Here is a 23,569-nt window from a genome sequence, read left to right as displayed (position 1 = left end):
TTTGTGGTTGAATCTGTGCTTGAAATTCACTACTCGATTGAGGGACCTTACAGATAATTGTATGTGTGGGGTACAGAGATGAGGTAGTCATTCAAAAATCACGTTAACCACTATTATTGAACACAGAATGAGTCCATATAACTTATCTGTGATTTGCTATGCAAATTTTTACTCCTGAACTTATTTAGGCTTATTTCATTTTTTCATTTTTTCTTAATTTAGAAAATGTTCTAAAAACTAAATTCCACTTTGATATTATGGGGTATTGTGTGTAGATCATGTGACACAACATCTCAAATTAATCCATTTAAAATTCAGGCTGTAACACAATAAAATGTGGGAAAAGTAAAGGGGTGTGAATACTTTCTGAAGGCACTGTACCTTCATCAATAAGTGCTAAAGGTAGTTAGCCTCTATGAATGGGGTAGGTGCAGACTACCGTTTTTTAAATTAACCTCCAACTAGGCGTAGATACTTCTAAAATGTAAATTCTTAAACCCTTACCGTGTACCTATGTTTGTCCTCTGTTATTGCGTGCCTTTCTGTGTTTGCTGAAATCCATACCTTTTAATAAAACGTAATCAAATACAACCGACTGCTTCCTCATTGCTGTTGATCTGTGATGGCAACTCAGCGTGAATGCGTATGTGCCAATTGAAACTAAACAAGGAAACAGTCTGTGATTGTATTTGATTAATGTTTTAGAGGACAAACATAGGTACACGGTAAGGGTTTAAGAATTTATATTGTTGCAGTATCAACACAGTGTCTCGAAAGAGTCAGAGGTTCATTAAAAAAACTGTGCTCAACTCCTTGGTGGAGTTGATGTACTTGGTTAGCTAATTATCTGACTACAATAAATGTAACTTAACTTGACGATACATCCTCAATTCCTGACTATGAAGACAACCAATGTATTTTAAACGTCCATGTGTAGCTGCCAGTGGTGTAAAGTACTCAAGTAAAAATACTTTAAGGTACTACTTAAGTAGTTTTTTGGGGTATCTGTGCTTTACTTCACTATTTCTATTTTTTACAACTTTTACTTTTACTTCACTACATTCCTAAAGAAAATTATGTACTTTTTACTCCATACATTTTCCCTGACACGCAAAAAGTACTCGTTACATTTCAAATGTCCAATTCACACACATTCACAAAAGAACATCCCTGGTCATCCTACTGCATATGATCTGGTGGACTCAATAAACACACATGCTTCATTTGAAAAAATATGTCTGAGTGTTGGAGTGTCACCCTGGCTATCAGTAAATGAAAAAAAGATGTTGAAATTATTTATACTTTTACTTTTGATATTTAAATATATTTGAGCAATTACATTGACTTTTCATACTTAAGTATATGTAAAACCAAATACTTTTAGACTTTTACTCAAGTAGTATTTTACCGGGTGACTTTCACTTTTACTTGAGTCATTTTCTATTAAGGTATCTTTACTTTTACTCAAGTATGACAACTGGGTACTTTTTCCACCACTGGTAGTTGCAGGGCGTTCGTTAGAATTTTGAAAATGCTCTGTTATTAAATAAATGTTTTGCTCCATTAATTAATCCAACAATGTGTACGCCGCCATCTTGGCTATTTCAAAACTTCTCTCATTGATCGAGACAGGCGAGTGTCATCATGACATGCAGCACTTTGGGGTGGAGACCCACCTGTCTCTATCAATGAGAGACCAAATTAATCTAAGAGGGGCACCATTAAGGGTTGGATACAGAGAGAGCCTTGAATTAACTCCATCAGTAGTTATCATTAATTGTTATAGTGTTAATACTGTCAAAAGTATAATCACAGTAAATTTGACTATATTCTCATTCTGACCAGTCGTCAATGTAATGAATACTCAGGGAGAAAAGGGTGTACATTCACGCACAGAGCGCGGCAGGTGTTTATTTCGCCTTCGCAGAAGGCAGGAATCGTGGTCACAGGCAGGCAATGGTCATACACAGGTAGGCAAACAGGCAGGTGAATCAAAACTAGGACTGAAGGCTATAACTGGTTCTCACAAACGAGCTAGGAAAAGGCTGAGTAGAATCAAAACGAACAATACCTCACAAGGCACAAACAGAATGAACTGAACTAAATAAGGAGCTGATGAGACCAGGTGAGTAACTAACACAGGTGAAATCAATGAACAAAAATGAAAGATAGGGCTAGTTCAAGAATACAAAGAAACAGGGCTACGTTCAAGAACACAAGGTGAACTAACAAAAATAAAGACAGAACCTTACAGTCAAGCTCTGGAACCTCAAGAACCCAATCGCTCGCAAATGAACTCAATGCCACAAACAATTCATTCAAGGTTTTATTTACTAGACTAAATAAATTGGAAAATTAGGTAGTTAACAGATACACTATAAAGGCAGGGTAAAACGGGATACAACACAGTTATTGAGGTGAGAATCTCCACAGGTCAATATAAATGAACTTCTGTACGCAACTCAGGCAAATACAATAGTACATTCACAAGACTTTTGACAATGATATGATATTATTAATTGAAAGAGAAAATGTGAGAGGGCTACATCATCGACATTGGCTTTCACAAACATGAAATTATAGAGAGCTTCACCAACCATTTTAAAAGGCTAATTGATCATTAGAAAACCCTTTTGCAATTATGTTAGCACAGCTGAAAACTGTTGTGCTGATTAAAGAAGCAACTGGCCTTCTTGAGACTAGTTGAGTATCTGGAGCATCAGCAATTGTGGGTTCGATTACAGGCTCAAAATGGCCAGAAACAAATAACTTTCTTCTGAAACTCTTCAGTCTATTCTTGTTCTGAGAAATGAAGGCTATTCCATGCAAGAAATTGCCAAGAAACTGAAGATCTCGTACAATGCTGTGTACTACTCCCTTCACAGAGCAGGGCAAACTGGCTCTAACCAGAATAGAAAGAGGAGTGGGAGGCCCCGGTGCACAACTGATCAAGATGACAAATATATGTGTCTAGTTTGAGAAACAGACGCCTCACAGGTCCTCAACTGGCAGCTTCATTAAATAGTACCCGCAAAACACCAGTCTCAACGTCAGCAGTGAAGAGGCGACTCCGGGATGCTGACCTTCTAGGCAGAGTTGCAAAGAAAAAGCCGTATCTCAGACTGCCCATCTTAATCTTTTATTTTTAGTGGCCAGTCTGAGAAACAGCTTTTTCTTTCTGATCAATCTGATGTTATTTTAATGGACAAAAAATAGCTTTTCTTTCGAAAACAAGGACATTTCTAAGTGACCCCAAACGTTTGTACGGTAGTGTATATGTAGTCCATGTTTCTCTCTCTCCCTCTCAGTTCTCAGTCCAAGAAAGTAAAGTCCATGAGAGCTCTTCCGTGCAGTGAATTATTCCTCTGATCCCCGCCGGGATGTATTGTGAACTCCGTTGGTTTTGAATTAGCAACATTGCGTTCCACAGGGTCCTCTGGGATGACTGCTTCTGTCCGAGTAGGGTAGGTTCTCGTTGGTAGGTGTTTTGTTTCTAGGGAGACGGGACCATTCATTCGACGGCCATGGCCGCACCCCGCAGAAACTTTATCTCCTCATCTGTTAGCATTTTCTCTTTGTTACAAAGAGTAGATAGAAAAAAGTTCCTGACTTCTCTCCACTTGGGACACACATCACCAGTACTCAAAAGCCTGGCTGGTCGTTTACACAGTAACACATGCAGATCACAAGATGGTCTGCTGACTTGCCAAAGGCGTCTGTTTTCTGTCTGCTGACCTCCCTCAGGGCCACTCAGAGTCGAAATTAAGAGCAGTTTGTTCTCGTGATGGCTTGTAAAGGGGGGCGCTGTTAGTAACAGAACTGTAAATCTAGGCCTGGAATGTGGGACAACCAAGGGTGCGTGATCCCTTTGTGGGCTCTCGTTACAACACAAGTGAATGTGGCAATAAACCCTGGATTGCTGAGGCTATTTAATGGCCAATGAGAGTCTTTGAAGCCGCCAGGTGCCATATTGGTACCTTCCAGAAGAAGCATTCCTCCATAGGAATGAATGGAATTCTACATTATTTAAATAAAACGTTTAAAGGACAAGATTCCATGTATTTATTTGTTGTAGTGGAGACAGTAACATTAGTACTCTCAAATTATTTTTTTTAAGGAATATCTTTTTATATATATTTCTTATTTTTTCATTGCATGTTTAGTTCACATTATATAATAAAAAGGTATGCATTAAGGTGTCTGTTATATAATATACAAAAAACGAATGTAGACATTAATAAATGCATTTTTATAGCTACCAAAATATTTTTTAACAATGGCGTAACAAAATGGCTGCGTGATGGCTGCAAAACAGAGCCCCATGTCAGTCATCCAGGATTTATACACATCATTGGTTGTAGTATGGATGAAGCTTCACGACGCCAGGACAGCGGAGTCACTGACCACCTTCCGGAGACACTTGAAACCCTACCTTTTAAGGAATACCTGGGATAGTATCAAAGTAATCCTTCTACCCCCCCCCCAAAAAATGTATTTTTTTATGTATATATATATATATATATATATAACAAATGAAAATTAAAAATATACTCTAGAAATAATAAAAAATATTTATTATTAAATAAAATAAAAAATTGTAAAGTGGTTGTCCCACTGGCTATCATAAGGTGAATGCACCAATTTGTAAGTCGCTCAGCTCTCTTCAGGTCATTGACCAGGTCCTGCCGTGTAGTTCTAGGCTGATCCCTCACCTTCCTCATGATCATTGATGCCCCACAAGGTGAGATCTTGCATGGAGCCCCAGACCAAGGGTGATTGACCGTCATCTTGAACTTCTTCCATTCTCTAATAATTGCACCAACAGTTGTTGCCTTCTCACCAAGCTGCTTGCCTATTGTCCTGTAGCCCATCCCAGCCTTGTGCAGGTCTACAATTTTATCCCTGATGTCCTTACACAGCTCTCTGGTCTTGGCCATTGTGGAGAGGTTGGAGTCTGTTTGATTGAGTGTGTGGACATGTGTATTTTATACAGGTAACGAGTTCAAACAGGTTCAGTTAGTACAGGTAATGAGGGGAGAACAGGAGGGCTTCTTAAAGAAAAACTAACAGGTCTGTGAGAGCCAGAATTCTTACTGGTTGGTAGGTGATCAAATACTTATGTCATGCAATAAAATGCAAATTCATTACTTAAAAATCATACAATGTGATTTTCTGGATTTTTGTTTTAGATTCCGTCTCTCACAGTTGAAGTGTACCTATGATACAAATTACAGACCTCTACATGCTTTGTAAAATCGGCAGTGTATCAAATACTTGTTCTCCTCACTGTAAGTATATATATATACAGTATATAATAAAAATAACTAATTTCTTGATTACATAAGTATTCAACTCCCTGAGTCAATACATTTTAGAATCACTGGTGACAGCGATTATAGCTGTGAGACTTCCTGGGTAAGTTTCTAAGAGCTTTGCACACCTGGATTGTACAATATTGGCACGTTATTATTTTAAAAATTCTTCAAGTTCTGTCAAGTTGGTTGTTGATCATTGCTAGACAGCCATTTTCAAGTCTTGCCATAGACTTTCAAGCCAATTTAAGTCAAAACTATAACTAGGCCACTCAGGAACATTCAATGTCTTGGTAAGCAACTCCAGTGTATATTTGGCCTTGTGTTTTATGTTATTTTTCTTGCTGAAAGGTGAATTTGTCTCCCGGTGTCTGTTAGAAAGCAGACTAAACCAGGGTTTCCTCTAGGATATTGCTTGTGCCTAGCTCTATTCTGTTGCTTTTTATCCTAAAAACTCCCTAGTCCTTGCCGATGACAAGCATACCCATAACATGATGCAGCCACCACCATGCTTGAAAATATGAAGACTGGTACTCAAGTGTTGATTTGGATTTGCCCCAAACATAACGATTTGTATTCAGGACTTTTTTTTGCAGTTTTACTTTAGTGCCTTATTGCAAACAGGATGCATGTTTTGGAATATTTTTGGAATATTCTGTACAGGCTTCCTTCTTTCACTCTGTCATTTAGATTAATATTGTGGACTAACCACAATGTTGTTGATCCATCCTCAGTTTTCTCCTATCACAGCCATTAAACTCTTTAACTGTTTTCACCATTGGCCTCATAGTGAAATCCCTGAGCGGTTTCGTTCCTCTCCTGCAACTGAGTTAGGAAGGACGCCTGTATCTTTGTAGTGACTGGGTGTATTGATACACCATCCAAAGTGTAATTAATAACTTCACCATGCTCAAAGGGATATTCAATGTCTGCTTCTTTTTATTTTTACCCATCTACCAATCCTTCTTTGCGAGGCATTGGAAAACCTTCCTGGTGTTTGTGGTTGAATCTGTTTGAAATTCACTGCTCGACTGAGGGACCTTACAGATAATTGTATGTCTGGGGTACAGAGATGAGGTAGTCATAAAATAAATAATGTTAACCTCTTAAGGATCGGACCCTTTTTTTCCATTTTCACCTAAAATGACATCCCCAAATATAACTGCCTTTAGCTCAGGACCTGAAGCAAGGATATGCATATTCTTGATACCATTTGAAAGGAAACACTGAAGTTTGTGGAAATTTGAAATAAATGTAGGAGAATATAACACATTAGATCGCATTTGGTTCCATCGTCTTTGAAATGCAAGAGAAAGGCCACAATATAATATTGCTGTTTGGGCGCAATTTATTATTTTGTATCAAGTCTGCCCAAATGTGCCGAATTGGTCAATTGATACATTTTCAAGTACATAACTATAGAGAACATACAAAAATGATATGGTAATACAAAATGTAAGTTTACACACTCCCAGGAATGTCATACATGATGGATCATTAGCTTATACACTAACTTTCACACATCTAGATGGCCGGGCGGGGTGGGTGTGGAGCCAGAGACAGCAGGGGTTCAAACTGTAGAGCCCAGTTCCTACATTTGAATATAAAAATGGATTTTATCAAACAAAACTATGCTAGATTTGATCTCTGGGAACCTTAGGATGACAAATCAGAGCAAGATTACTGAATGTAAGTACATTATTTACCTTCAGAGGTGAATGTATCAAACCAGTTGCCGTAATGCATTTTTTGTTGTTGTGCACTCTCCTCAAACAATAGCATGTTGTTTTTTCACTGTAATAGCTACTGTAAATTGGACAGTGCAGTTAGATTAACAAGAATGTAAGCTTTCTGCCCAAATAAGACATGTCTATGTCCTGGAAAGTTTGCTGTTACTTACAACAGTCATGCTAATTAAATTAGCGCACGTTAGCTCAAACATCCTGTGTACGGAACACCGATCCCGTAGAGGTTAATCCATTTTTAATTCAGACTGTAACACAACAAAATGTGGAATAAGTCAAGGGGTATGAATATTTTCTGAAGGCACTGTAATTAGCCTAACTGTAAAACATGGGTGAGCATCCACACAGTAGGCCTACATCTGTTAATCAACTGATGGCTCAAATCAGATCATCAACTCAGCCAGGGAAACAGAAACAGTAGCCTATTATCAGTTTTCACACCTTTCATTACAGTATGTAACAATGGATAGGCTAACGGGTAGCATAAACAATGTATTAGAATATAATCAAATAACAAGAGGCCTATTGCAACCATCGATGGCACTAGATTATCGCCAGCTGATGTCTCGTTAAACCATCAATATGAGCTAAATTCACCCGCACAGCTGATCTCTATTGCAATCATATTGGTCACCTCATTCCCCTCTAACCAGGAAGGAGTGTGTGCGTTTCCTGTTGGCCACACCCACCAAGTCAGAACTCGCTGTCCGGTAACACGCAGACACACTGACATTTCCGGTGGCTCTAATCTGTCTTCAATCAATCAATCAATTTTATTTTATATAGCCCTTCTTACATCAGCTAATATCTCGAAGTGCTGTACAGAAACCCAGCCTAAAACCCCAAACAGCTAGTAATGCAGGTGTAGAAGCACGGTGGCTAGGAAAAACTCCCTAGAAAGGCGAAAACCTAGGAAGAAACCTAGAGAGGAACCAGGCTATGAGGGGTGGCCAGTCCTCTTCTGGCTGTGCCGGGTGGAGATTATAACAGAACCATGCCAAGATGTTCAAAAATGTTCATAAGTGACAAGCATGGTCAAATAATAATCAGGAATAAATCTCAGTTGGCTTTTCATAGCCGATCATTAAGAGTTGAAAACAGCAGGTCTGGGACAGGTAGGGGTTCCATAACCGCAGGCAGAACAGTTGAAACTGGAATAGCAGCAAGGCCAGGCGGACTGGGGACAGCAAGGAGTCACCACGGCCGGTAGTCCCGACGTATGGTCCTAGGGCTCAGGTCTCTCAGTTGGCTTTTCATAGCCGATCATTAAAGAGTTGAAAACAGCAGGTCTGGGACAGGTAGGGGTTTCGTAGCCGCAGGCAGAACAGTTGAAACTGGAATAGCAGCAAGGCCAGGCGGACTGGGGACAGCAAGGTGTCATCATGCCCGGTAGTCCTGACGTATGGTCCTAGGGCTCAGGTTTTCAGAGAGAAAGAGAGAACGAGAGAATTAGAGAGAGCATACTTAAATTCACACAGGACACTGGATAAGACAGGAGAAGTACTCCAAGTATAACCAACTAACCCCAGCCCCCCGACACATAAACTACTGCAGCATAAATACTGGAGGCTGAGACAGGAGCGGTCCGGAGACACTGTGGCCCCATCCGAAGAAACCCCGGACAGGGCCAAACAGGAAGGATATAACCCCACCCACTCCGCCAAAGCACAGCCCCCGCACCACTAGAGGGATATCCCCAACCACCAACTTACAATCCTGAGACAAGGCCGAGTATAGCCCACAGAGGTCTCCACCACAGCACAAACCAAGGGGGGGCGCCAACCCAGACAGGAAGATCACGTCAGTAACTCAACCCACTCAAGTGACGCACCCCTCCCAGGGACGGCATGAAAGAGCACCAGCAAGCCAGTGACTCAGCCCCTGCAACAGGGTTAGAGGCAGAGAACCCCAGTGGAGAGGGGAACCGGCCCGGCAGAGACAGCAAGGGCTGTTCGTTGCTCCAGCCTTTCCGTTCACCTTCACACTCCTGGGCCAGACTACACTCAATCATATGACCTACTGAAGAGATAGGTCTTCAGTAAAGACTTAAAGGTTGAGACCGAGTCTGCGTCTCTCACATGGGTAGGCAGACTGTTCCATAAAAATGGAGATCTATAGGAGAAAGCCCTGCCTCCCGCTGTTTGCTTAGAAATTCTAGGGACAATTAGGAGGCCTGCGTCTTGTGACCGTAGCGTACGTATTGGTATGTACGGCAGGACCAACTCGGAAAGATAGGTAGGAGCAAGCCCATGTAACGCTTTATAGGTTAACAGTAAAACCTTGAAATCAGCCCTTGCCTTAACAGGAAGCCAGTGTAGGGAAGCTAGCACTGGAGTAATATGATCAAATTTCTTGGTTCTAGTCAGGATTCTAGCAGCCGTATTTAGCACTAACTGAAGTTTATTTAGTGCTTTATCCGGGTAGCCGGAAAATAGAGCATTGCAGTAGTCTAACCTAGAAGTAACAAATGCATGGATTAATTTTTCTGCATCATTTTTGGACAGAAATTTCTGATTTTTGCAATGTTACGTAGATGGAAAAAAGCTGTCCTTGAAACAGTCTTGATATGTTCGTCAAAAGAGAGATCAGGGTCAAGAGTAACGCCTAGGTCCTTCACAGTTTTATTTGAGACGACTTTACAACCATCAAGATGAATTGTCAGATTTAACAGAAGATCTCTTTGTTTCTTGGGACCTAGAACAAGCATCTCTGTTTTGTCCGAGTTTAAAAGTAAAAAGTTTTCAGCCATCCACTTCCTTATGTCTGAAACACAGGCTTCTAGCGAGGGCAATTTTGGGGCTTCACCATGTTTCATTGAAATGTACAGCTGTGTGTCATCCGCATAGCAGTGAAAGTTAACATTATGTTTTCGAATAACATCCCCAAGAGGTAAAATATATAGTGAAAACAATAGTGGTCCTAAAACGGAACCTTGAGGAACACCGAAATGTACAGTTGATTTGTCGGAGGACAGACCATTCACAGAGACAAACTGATATCTTTCCGACAGGTAGGATCTAAACCAGGCCAGAACTTGTCCGTGTAGACCAATTTGGGTTTCCAGTCTCTCCAAAAGAATGTGGTGATCGATGGTGTCAAAGGCAGCACTAAGGTCTAGTAGCACGAGGACAGATGCAGAGCCTCGGTCTGACGCCATTAAAAGGTCATTTACCACCTTCACAAGTGCAGTCTCAGTGCTATGATGGGGTCTAAAACCAGACTGAAGCATTTTCGTATACATTGTTTGTCTTCAGAAAGGCAGTGAGTTGCTGCGCAACAGCTTTTTCTAAAATTTTTGAGAGGAATGGAAGATTCGATATAGGCCGATAGTTTTTTATATTTTCCGGGTCAAGGTTTGGCTTTTTCAAGAGAGGCTTTATCACTGCCACTTTTAGTGAGTTTGGTACACATCCGGTGGATAGAGAGCTGTTTATTATGTTCAACATAGGAGGGCCAAGCACAGGAAGCAGCTCCTTCAGCAGTTTAGTAGGAATAGGATCCAGTATGCAGCTTGAAGGTTTAGAGGCCATGATTATTTTCATCATTGTGTCAAGAGATATAGTACTAAAACACTTAAGTGTCTCTCCCGATCCCAGGCCCTCGCAGAGCTGTGCAGATCCAGGACAGCTAAGCCCTGGAGGAATACGCAGATTCAAAGAGGAGTCTTGTCTGATCTTGTCACGCCCTGACTCTGACCAGGGGCGCAACAGGGAGGTGGAGAGTAAGTGGTGGTCACGCCCGGATCCGCGTCCGAGGCGGAATGCCCACCCGGCCCCTACCCTGTTATGTTTATGTGGCGCGGTCGGAGTCCGCACCTTTGGGGGGGGGTACTGTCACGCCCTGACTCTGAGGACTTGTATTTGTTGAGTCAGGGTGTGTATTTTCTATGTTGTGTTTGCTATGTCGATGTTCTATGTTTAAGATCTAGAATGTGTAGATCTATGTTGGCCTGTGTGGTTCCCAATCAGAGGCAGCTGTTGCTCGTTGTCTCTGATTGGGGACCATACTTAGGCAGCCTTTTGGCACCTGTTAGTTGTGGGATCTTGTTCCGTGTTTTGGTATGTTAGTGTGCTACCTTGGACTTCACGTTTCGTTTGTTGTTTTTGTCGTGTGTTTATTCGTTTAATAAACATGTATGCTTATCACGCTGTGCCTTGGTCCTTCTCGTTCGTAAACGATCGTGACAGATCTCTCTTAACTCTATCTATTTTCCCTCTCTCTCTCCTTCTCATAAATGTGACCTGTCTGGAAGTGATCTACAGTAAGCTAACCTTCGGGGGTCCAAAGTCAAGGGAGCCATCTTTGACGAGATGCTTACCCCACTGCACGTCTCAGAGCGCACGATAACCCTACTGCACTGAACCACACACACACCTGGTCCCTAAATCATTCCTCCCAACCCCCTGTTTGGTTGTCCACTGATCGTGATGTCTCAGAAGAGACTAGTTGTCCAATGCCATATTAGCCCTTATTCCCTTAGTTAGCCCTCCTAGACAGTATGTTGGTTGCCCTGGCCTGGTCTGAGAGCAGCGGTTGATGAGCAGAGAATGTGAAATGAGACCCAGGTTGGTCTCAGACACACAGGAATGTTTCAGATCTATGATCTAGACACATGTTTGTTTGTAATGTTGTAAAAGGTCCTACAAGTATTTAAAATAATATATGTATTTTTAAAGGTAGATTTAGAGGTGCACGAAGTAAGCCACAGAGTTGGGCCGACTTCCGCTACAACTAAGAATATGAGGCATGAGTCTAAACTTCTCCGCTGTTTTGGTCCCGCAGCTCTAACGTTGCAGCAATGTGAAATGCACCCGTGCACATGCGCAGATACTCTGTCAGTGCACCGTCTTGCCTTGTTCTTATCTGCATTATCTCTGGTTAATTCTGCTGCTCGTGGCAAAGTTTCATCGCTGAGTATCATTTTAATGGGTCCACATGTACACTGGTCTACATGGGCCATGTTCTCCATGTCATGCATGGCTGGTGTTGGATTCCAATCACATGGTGCTACACTGTATCTCGTTTAGAAAATGTGTCATCACTGGATAATTACGGTTTTATCATGTATTATTTTACAGTAAGGCTGTAGCCTGTTTTTATTATCTATACTGAATACAAATCTAAACACAACATGCAACGATTTGAAAGATTTTACTGAGTTACAGTTCATATAAGGAAATCAGTCCATTGAAATGAATTCATTAGGCCCTAATCTATGGATTTCACATGACTGGGAATACAGATATGCATCTGTTGGTCATAGATACCTTTTAAAAAAATATAATGCAGCACGACACATCTCCTTCGCATAGAGTTGATCAGGTTGTTGATTGTGGCGTGTGGAATGTTGAATGTTGTTCCACTCCTCTTCAATGGCTGTATGAAGTTGCTGGATGTTGGCGGGAACTGGAACACGCTGTCAATCCAGAGCATCCCAAACATGCTCAATGGGTGACATGTCTGGTGAGTATGCAGGCCACGGAAGAACTGGGACATTTTCAGCTTCCAGGTATTGTGTACAATGGTCCTCAGGATCTCGTCACGTTATCTCTGTGCATTCAAATTGACATCGATAAAATATCACAACCCCACCGCCACCATGGGGCACTCTGTTCACAACGTTGACATCATCAAACCGCTTTCCCACACGACACCATACACGTGGTCTGCGGTTGTGAGGACGGTTAGACATACTGCCAAATTCTCTAAAAGGGTGTTGGAAGTGGCTTATGGTAGAGAAATTAACATTCAATTATCTGGCAACAGCTCTGGTGGACATTCCTGCAGTCAGCATACAAATTGCACACTCCCTCAAAACTTGTGAAAAAACTGCACATTTTAGAGTGTCCTTTTATTGTCCCCAGCACAAGGTGCACCTGTGTAATGATCATGCTGTTTAATGTGCTTCTTGATATGCCACACCTGTCAGGTGGATGGATTATCTTGGCAAAGGAGAAATGCTCACTAAGAGGGATGTAAACAAATTTGGGCACAACATTTGCGAGAAATAATATTTTTGTGTGTATGCAACATTTTGGGGATCTTTTATTTCAGCTCATGAAACATGGGACCAACACTTTACATGTTGCGTTTATATTTTTGTTCAGTGTGGTTGTGTTATTATGTCAAAGGCCCCTCTCTTAGTGATCCGCAAACAGGAATGTACCACATTGTAAGGGTTTTGGTTTGAAACCTGGCACATCACTAAGGAATTAACATGGTCCACACACACCAACACAGTCGCGAAGAAGGCATGACAACGCCTCTTCCTCCTCCGGAGGCTGAAAAGATTTGGCATGGGCACTCTATAGCTGCACCGTTGAGAGCATCTTGACTGGCTGCATCATTGCTTGGTATGGCAGTTGCTTGGCATCCGACCGCAAGGTGCTACAGAGAGCAGTGCTCCCTGTCATCCATTACCTTTAAACCATGCAGCGGCAGACGAAGGCCCTAAAAATTGTCAAAGACTCCAGCCACCCAAGTCATAGACTGTTTTCTCTGCTACCGCATGGCAAGCAGTACCGATGCACCAAGTCTGGAACCAACAGGACCTGAACAGCTTCTACCCCCAAGCCATAAGACTACTAAATAGTTAACCAAATAACTACCAAGACTATCTACATTGACCCTTTTTGCACCAACTGTTTTGACTCGTCACATACGCTGCTGCAACTCTTTATTATCTATCCTGTTTTCTAGTCACTTTACCTCTACCTATATGTACATATCTACTTCAATTACCTCGTACCCCACATCGACTCGGTACTGGTACCCGTGTATATAGCCAAATTATCGTTACCCATAGTGTATTTGTGTATTTATTCCTTGTGTTATAATTATTTGTTATTTTTCTCTCTGCATTGTTGGGAAGGGTCTGTAAGTAAGGATTTCACTGTTTTTAATATATAGTGGGGAGAACAAGTATTTGATACACTGCCGATTTTGCAGGTTTTCCTACTTACAGAGCATGTAGAGGTCTGTAATTTTTATCATAGGTACACTTCAACTGTGAGAGACGGAATCTAAAACAAAAATCCATAAAAATCACATTGTATGATTTTTAAGTAATTAATTTGCATTTTATTGCATGACATAAATATTTGATCACCTACCAACCAGTAAGAATTCCGGCTCTCACAGACCTGTTAGTTTTTCTTTAAGAAGCCCTCCTGTTCTCCACTCATTACCTGTATTAACTGCACCTGTTTGAACTTGTTACCTGTATAAAAGACACCTGTCCACACACTCAATCAAACAGACTCCAACCTCTCCACAATGGCCAAGACCAGAGAGCTGTGTAAGGACATCAGCGATAAAATTGTAGACCTGCACAAGGCTGGGATGGGCTACAGGACAATAGGCAAGCAGCTTGGTGAGAAGGCAACAACTGTTGCCGCAATTATTAGAAAATTGAAGAAGTTCAAGATGACGGTCAATCACCCTCGGTCTGGGGCTCCATGCAAGATCTCACCTTCAATGATCATGAGGAAGGTGAGGGATCAGCCCAGAACTACACGGCAGGACCTGGTCAATGACCTACCCTACCCTGGACGACGCTGGGCCAATTGTGCACCGCCCCATGGTTCTCCTGGTCACCGCCAGCTACGAAAGTACCTGGCAGGACCACAGTCTCAAAGAAAACCATTAGTAACACACTACGCCGTCATGGATTAAAATCCTGCAGCGCACGCAAGGTCCCCCTGCTCAAGCCAGCGCATGTCCAGGCCCGTCTGAAGTTTGCCAATGACCATCTGGATGATCCAGAGGAGGAATGGGAGAAGGTCATGTGGTCTGATGAGACAAAAATAGAGCTTTTTGGTCTAAACTCCACTCGCCGTGTTTGGAGGAAGAAGAAGGATGAGTACAACCCCAAGAACAACATCCCAACCGTGAAGCATGGAGGTGGAAACATCATTCTTTGGGGATGCTTTTCTGCAAAGGGGACAGGACGACTGCACCGTATTGAGGGGAGGATGAATGGGGCCATGTATCGCGAGATCTTGGCCAACAACCTCCTTCCCTCAGTAAGAGCATTGAAGATGGGTCGTGGCTGGGTCTTCCAGCATGACAACGACCCTAAACACACAGCCAGGGCAACTAAGGAGTGGCTCCGTAAGAAGCATCTCAAGCTCCTGGAGTGGCCTAGCCAGTCTCCAGACCTGAACCCAAAAGAAACTCTTTGGAGGGAGCTGAAAGTCCGTATTGCCCAGCGACAGCCCCGAAACCTGAAGGATCTGGAGAAGGTCTGTATGGAGGAGTGGGCCAAAATCCCTGCTGCAGTGTGTGCAAACCTGGTCAAGACCTACAGGAAACGTATGATCTCTGTAATTGCAAACAAAGGTTTCTGTACCAAATATTAAGTTCTACTTTTCTGATGTATCAAATACTTATGTCATGCAATAAAATGCAAATGAATTACTTAAAAATCATACAATAGATTTTCTGGATTTTTGTTTTAGATTCCGTCTCTCACAGTTGAAGTGTACCTATGATAAAAAATTACAGACCTCTACATGCTTTGTAAGTAGGAAAACCTGCAAAATCAGCAGTGTATCAAATACTTGTTCTCCCCACTGTATATATATATATTTTTTTAGGGGGTAGATCAGCTTTAATATTGCAGATAGATTGTCACTTCCATCAATGTAATTGTCTGCATCGCTTTCAATCCCCCATATGTTTTTTTCCCTCGCAAATATATATATATATATATACAGACATATTTTACATTGTAATCATTTAGCAGACACTCTTATCCAGAGCAACTTACAGTTAGTGAGTGCATACGTTATTTTTTCATACTGGCCCCCCGTGGGAATCGAACCCACAACCCTGGCATTGCATACGCCATGGTCTACCAACTGAGCTACATCCCTGCCGGCCATTCCCTCCCCTACCCTGGACGACGCTGGGCCAATTGTGCACCGCCCCATGGTTCTCCTGGTCACCGCCAGCTACGACAGAGCGCAGTGGTCTAAGGCCAGGATCTCTAGTAGCACAGCTAGCACTGCGATGCAGTGCCTTAGACCACTGCGCCACCACTGCGCCACATACATATACACACATAAATACACACATACACATACATACATACACACATACATACATACACATCCTTTAAAAAATATATATTTCCCTTTAATACCTTCCAACCAGGGTTGTGGGTTCGATTCCCACGGGGGGCCAGTATGAAAAATTTAAAAAATAATGTATGCACTCACTAACTGTAAGTTGCTCTGGATAAGAGCGTCTGCTAAATGACTAAAATGTAAAAAAAAATGTAAATGTATATACATCTTATGGACACAGTCAATTTTACAATAATTCTATTTTGTTTGTTTTTACTCCTGAACTTCCTCTACCCTCAACTTCTCCGATCATTTTCATGATGTCCATCCGGTTTGCTTCCATGTGCCATACCATATCTTTCTAACTGTGCTCTTTCACAAAAGCTCTCAACCTATAACCTATATACTTATTATGCTTATTATGGACACAGTATGTGTACATTAGCTCCCGTGTAGCTCAGTTGGTAGAGCATGGCGCTTGCAACGCCAGGGTTGTGGGTTCGATTCCCACGGGGGGGCAGTATGAAAAATATATGCACTCACTAACTGTAAGTCGCTCTGGATAAGAGCGTCTGCTAAATGACTTAAATGTAATTATAAGTTATCTTGTTGTTGTTATTAGTCCCATCCTTCAACTCCATTCAACACCACCCATCTATCTCTTAACACCATCCATATTTTCACTGTTAGTCTACACCTGTTGTTTACAAAGCATGTGACAAATAAGATTTTATTTGAAAAACAGTTTCGTACTACTGTGGTGCTGGCTGTAATTCACTCTGTATCCAGAAGAGGGCAGTGATGTCTCAGTATCAGTGGCCAGGGCTGGTATCTTGCGCTAAGCGCTAAGCAGATGTCAAATGCCTGTCCTTACAAAAATAAAGTCATACAGGATTCCTTCAGAAATTGTTGAAAAGATTGCAGAGATTTTCCCTGGGCGATTACTGTTACTTTTTTGTAAGGGTATAATCGATCAATCAATGTAATTAATTAGCTTGCTCTACACACCCTGTTTTCCAGGTATAAATATATTGGAATGAATGAAAGACTATCCATTACATTTACATTCAACATTTTAGTCATTTAGCAGACACTCTTATCCAGAGCGACTTACAATTAGTGCATTCATCTTAAGATGGCTAGGTGAGATAACCAACAAACCAGTTACAGTGAGGGAAAAAAGTATTTGATCCCCTGCTGATTTTATACATTTGGCCACTGACAAAGACATGATCAGTCTATAATTTTAATGGTAGGTTTATTTGAACAGTGAGAGACAGAATAACAACAACAAAATCCAGAAAAAGGCATGTCAAAAATGTTATAAATTGATTTGCATTTTAATGAGGGAATAAGTATTTGACCCCCTCTCAATCAGAAAGATTTCTGGCTCCCAGGTGTCTTTTATACAGGTAACTTGCTGAGATTAGGAGCAAACTCTTAAAGGGAGTGCTCCTAATCTCAGCTTGTTACCTGTATAAAAGACACCTGTCCACAGAAGCAATCAATCAATCAGATTCCAAACTCTCCACCATGGCCAAGACCAAAGAGCTCTCCAAGGATGTCAGGAACAAGATTGTAGACCTACACAAGAATGGAATGGGCTACAAGACCATCGCCAAGCAGCTTGGTGAGAAGGTGACAACAGTTGGCGCGATTGTTCGCAAATGGAAGAAACAAAAAATAACTGTCAATCTCCCTTGACCTGGGGCTCCATGCAAGTTCTCACCTCGTGGAGTTGCAATGATCATGAGAACGGTGAGGAATCAGCCCAGAACTACACGGGAGGATCTTGTCAATGATCTCAAGGCAGCTGGGACCATAGTCACCAAGAAAACAATTGGTAACACACTACGCTGTGAAGGACTGAAATCCTGCAGCACCCGCAAGGTCCCCCTGCTCAAGAAAGCACATATACAGTCCCGTCTGAAGTTTGCCAATGAACATCTGAATGATTCAGAGGATAACTGGGTGAAAGTGTTGTGGTCAGATGAGACCAAAATCGAGCTCTTTGGCATCAACTCAACTCGCTGTGTTTGGAGGAGGAGGAATGCTGCCTATGACCCCATGAACACCATCCCCACCGTCAAACATGGAGGTGGAAACATTATGCTTTGGCGGTGTTTTTCTACTAAGGGGACAGGACAACTTCACTGCATCAAAGGGACGATGGACGGGGCCATGTACCGTCAAATCTTGGGTGAGAACCTCCTTCCCTCAGCCAGGGCATTGAAAATGGGTCGTGGATGGGTATTCCAGCATGACAATGACCCAAAACACACTGCCAACTACAAGAAATGTCTGACCTCTGTGATTGCCAACAAGGGTTTTGCCACCAAGTACTAAGTCATGTTTTGCAGAGGGGTCAAATACTTGTTTCCCTCATTAAAATGCAAATCAATTTATAACATTTTTGACATGCGTTTTTCTGGATTTTTTTGTTGTTATTCTGTCTCTCACTGTTCAAATAAACCTACCATTAAAATGATAGACTGATCATGTCTTTGTCAGTGGCCAAACATACAAAATCAGCAGGGGATCAAATACTTTTTTCCCTCACTGTATCAGCAACAAGTGCGGGGGGAGGGTATTTAAGATATTGGGGTCCCAGGAAAGAGAAGAACTCCATCTCTCTTTAAAAATCTCAGAGTATTTGTGCATGTGTGGATGAGAGTGGCTTGAAAAATCCCTGCAGCCAAAATGAAGTTGATAAACAGTCAACTCTCAATCTCCTTGTCCTTGTTTCTTTAGACAAACCACATGGCTGATTGGATGGATGTGGCTTTCACCAACTACCTGTGACTGATGGGGAAGTGTGTGTGCATGCATGCATGTGTCAAAGAGGATGGTTAAATTGGGTTGTGGGTAGGGGCCCTTGTTTGAAGGTTTGAGACTGTGGGGGCGGGACCACGGCCTGTGGTCCAATCAGAGAGAGTGATGGCACGGATATGCTAATCAGTGAACATAAACAAACACATCATAGGTAGAATGACTGTTCATGAGTGTCTACTTCAGCAAGAACTCTCATGTTATTACTGAGCATCAATTCTTACTATTTGTTTTCTACCTATCTTTCTGTACAAGTGAAAATGGCTCCCACCCTTTTACACAAAGCCAGACATACCAAAACAACCTAATATCTATTTTTGGGGCAGAGACACAAAGTTTCTCTCTCTCTCTCTCTCTCTCTCTCTCTCTCTCTCTCTCTCTCTCTCTCTCTCTCTCTCTCTCTCTCGTTGGATCATGAATGTGGGCTGTGAAACTGTTATTTTGGTGAATTTCAAATCGTCAGACCCAGTGAACTCTAAAATAATGACAGAGCCTTAATACTGGGTTAGATTGTGTGTGTGGACTTGGATGCGTGTGTGTGCACTTGTGTGTGTGTGTGTGCTCACTGCGCATGTGTGTGCAAGTGTGTGTGTATAATATGCATGGTAATGCATTGTATTTATAGCACAGCCTTGAGTATGGTGGAGAAGCTTTAATTCATATGACCTCACAGATGATCCTGCTCTATTTGTAGCCTTATTTTGCATGCGTATTCATATGTGCCCTCTCTCCCAACAAAGTAGAACTGAGGGTCAGCAAGGCCATTCACGGAGGGATAGCTGGGTAACCCCTGGTATGCATTGTGGGTAATGGCGTGGTGTGTGTGGGTGTGTGTGTGTGTGTGTGTGTGTGTGTGCATGTGCATGTGCATGTGCATGTGAGAGAGAGAGAGAGAGAGAGAGAGAGAGAGAGAGAGAGAGAGAGAGAGAGAGAGAGAGAGAGAGAGAGAGAGAGAGAGAGAGAGAGAGAGAGAGAGAGAGAGAGAGAGAGAGAGAGAGAGAGAGAGAGAGAGAGAGAGAGAGGGTGTGCCTGTTGTGGTGTGGGCTGGAGTCCTCATTATAAATCCTCTTGAATGATAGGGCAACATTTTTATTTCCGCCTAAATAGACATACCAAGCGTAATTCGTTTTCATGAGATGGCCATAAAAAATAGCTAGTAATGTTGCATAGTTTTAGAAAGGTCTGGAACTCACCTTTCTGGAAAAAAAATAGTTATACATTTCTGAGGTGTACTCACTGAGGACACAAGCTCAAGTACATAGTACAAATATCATACAGTATATGTTTTTTCCCTATTCAATGAAAGTGGGTCAATAGGGCTTGAAATGACTGAAATGCTTTCTAAATATAGTAACAATCAAATTATAAATGACTTACTATAAGATTTCACCTTTCTTATAACTGTAAAATAACTAAAATCATACTTAGTGACAGTGCAATATTGGTACAATTTCAAATAACTGAAGACAAAGAATTTTCTACTAAACATCCACTAAGTGGCACAGAGACACCGATCGAATGTGTGCAGACTTAAACTTCAGCTTTAAGCACGAAGTGATTTAGTCTCTGTGACCAAGAGAGAGTGGTCTTGTTTCAATTCTATGAAATTATTTAGTGTTTCTTCATGTTGAGAGCTCTAAGTCCGGCTGAGAATATCACAGCGAGATAAAACCACAACCGTGGGATTCGCTAGACTGTCACCTTTCATATGCCATCTCCCACGTTGGGCTCTGTCGCTCAGCGGAAGTGCAAATCAATTATTTGTCTGGATATGTCAGAAATGTCAATTCACTCCCTATGTCATATCACTCCCTATTTAAATGTGGGGTCTGAAACCTGACACTTCAAGTCAGCTCTGTTGAGAGAGCGGTAGTGCAGAGCAGACAGATGGGGCTTTCTGTAACTATAAGGCACAGGACCCTACGACGTTCACAGAGCACTTTGTACTCCAAAATGTCAGTCAGAACCGATCCAGAACCGCTCAAAGTCCCCCTAGGGGACTTAACATCTAAGCGGTTTCCATTCCTAAACTCCTCAGGCCTCTTCCCCTCCTTTCTCAAGGCCTCATCTGCTTGAACACTCTCTTACAGCATAAGCTCATGGGAGGACAACACACACACACACTTATGGTGCAGGCAGGCATGAGCAAGATCACTCTTTGGAAGCAATTCTTTTTTATTTCGAAAGCATACTTATTCAACAGGTTGAAGAGCATGAATGTAGTCTTGCCCCAGTCCTTCCCTTTGAGAGAGACTGAGAGACCACCAGTCTGGGATGTGGAGTTTACACAACCAGGCAGTTTTATTTGGAGAACAGAGAATGTCCCTTCAGTCAGCCCAGAACCCACATCCTTTGTAAAGACACTCTCCTCTCTCTGCTAAGCTCAGATATAGCTGTAAAGCTCAGAGAAGACAAACGAGTTCACACTCATTCACACACACGCGTGCAGACACATCAACACACACACACCCGTGCATACTCACGCAAACACATACACACATCCGCTTGCACACACTCACATGTACACATATACACACACTCACAGGTCAGCGTGCGAGTCAGAACACACCCACTGGGCACACACTGGTTGAATTGTTTTAACATAATTTGTCAACGTATTGTGAAGTGGAATCAACGTGGAAAATACATTGGATTTGAAAAAAGTCATCAACAAGTACTGTTTTCATCTAATTTCAACCAGCATTGTAAACATTAAAATTAGGGTAAAACTTAAACTTAATACATTGAGGTTGAAAGGTATCCAAAGGTAAAAGTTTATTATTAATATCATGAATTTGGCTTCCTATCTATAGGGCTAATGGTAACTACATTATACAGTATATACCATAGTATGTGGACACCCCTTCAAATTAGTGTATTCAGCTATTTCAGCCACACCCGTTGCTGACAGGTGTATAAAATTGAGCACACAGCCATGCAATCTCCATAGACAAACATTGGCAGTAGAATAGCCTTACTGAAGAGCTCAGTGACTTTCAACGTGGCACCGTCATAGGATGCCACCTTTCCAACAAGTCAATTCGTAAAATTTCTGCCATGCTAGAGCTGCCCCGGTCAACTGTAAGTGCTGTTATTGTGAAGTGGAAATGCCTAGGTGTAACAACGGCTCAGCCTGCGAAGTGGTAGGCCTTGAGCGGGACCCCTTAGTGCGGAAGCACATAGCGCTTAAAAATCGTCTGTCCTAGGAAGCAAAGTTAGCACAAGAACTGTTCGTCAGGAGCTTCATGAAATGGGTTTCCATGGCCAAGCAGCCACACACAAGCCTAAGATCACCAAGTGCAATGCCAAGCGTCAGCTGGAGTGGTGTAAAGCTTGCTGTCATTGGACTCTGGAGCAGTGGAAATGCATTCTCTGGAGTGATTAACTCACGCTTCACCATCTGGCATCTGGCAGAACGCTACCTGCCCCAATGCATAGTGCTAACTGTAAAGTTTGGTGGAAGAGGAATAATGTTCTGGGGCTGTTTTTCAATGGTTCGGGCTCCTTACTTCCAGTGAAGGGAAATCTTAATGCTACAGCATACAATGACATTCTAGATGATTCTGTGCTTCCATCTTTGTGGCAACAGTTTGAGAAAGGCCTTTCCTGTTTCAGCATGACAATGCCTCTGTGTACAAAGCTAGGTCCATACAGAAATGGTTTGTCGAGATCGGTGTGGAAGAACTTGACTGGCCTGCACAGAGCCCTGACTTCAACCCCATCGAACACCTTTGGGATGAATTGGAACACTGACTGCGAGCCAGGCCTAACCGCCCAACATCAGTGCCTGACCTCACTAATGCTGCCAGGTCGCAGTTGTAAATGAGAACTTGTTCTCAACTGGTTTACCTGGTTAAATAAAGGTGAAATAAAAAAAAAATTAAAAAATGCTCTTGTGTCTGAATGAGTGCAAGTCCCCGCAGCAATGTTCCAACATCTAGTGGAAAGCCTTCCCAGAAGAGTGGAGACTGTTATAGCAGCAAAGGGGGGACCAACTCCATATTAATGCCCATGATTTTGGAATGAGATGTTTGATGAGCAGGTGTCCACATACTTTAGATCAGGTAGTGTACTTCTAAACTTCCAAAGATCCAATCAACCATGGATGAATGATAGTATACCTAGCTACACGTTGACATTATGGTGTCCTTTGTTGGACAAATCAGATGTCAATGTAGCCTACATAAACCCAACCTCACTCCGAATTTACTTTCACATACAGCTTGGGTAAGAAAGGTTTGAGGAGTTACTTTCAACTATTCAATGTTATTTAGGTAGTCTATGCAAATGAGTATGGATTCTGATTAATGTGAAACGAGCACAGCTTGTTTCCAACGCACAACCGGGTACATAGAGGTAAGCATCTGGATGATAGACTCATTCTCACTGAAGTGCATTACCCCTCATATACCAGTAGGAGTCACTGTTCAGGCAAAAATCCTTGGACTGTGGCTTCACATTTTATTTCAATGTTCCTCTTTATTTAAGGTTTACATCATGAAGGTGAAACAATAACGTTGATTCAAACATACCATTTTACTATCAACAGTGAAACAAGGTCAACTAAAATATGTGTAATCATATCTAAAATTCAACATCATTTCAACCACCCAAT

Source organism: Coregonus clupeaformis, chromosome 27 (genome assembly GCF_020615455.1).
Source record: "Coregonus clupeaformis isolate EN_2021a chromosome 27, ASM2061545v1, whole genome shotgun sequence".
In the NCBI taxonomy this organism is placed as follows: domain Eukaryota; kingdom Metazoa; phylum Chordata; class Actinopteri; order Salmoniformes; family Salmonidae; genus Coregonus; species Coregonus clupeaformis.
This window is presented reverse-complemented; position numbering follows the sequence as displayed.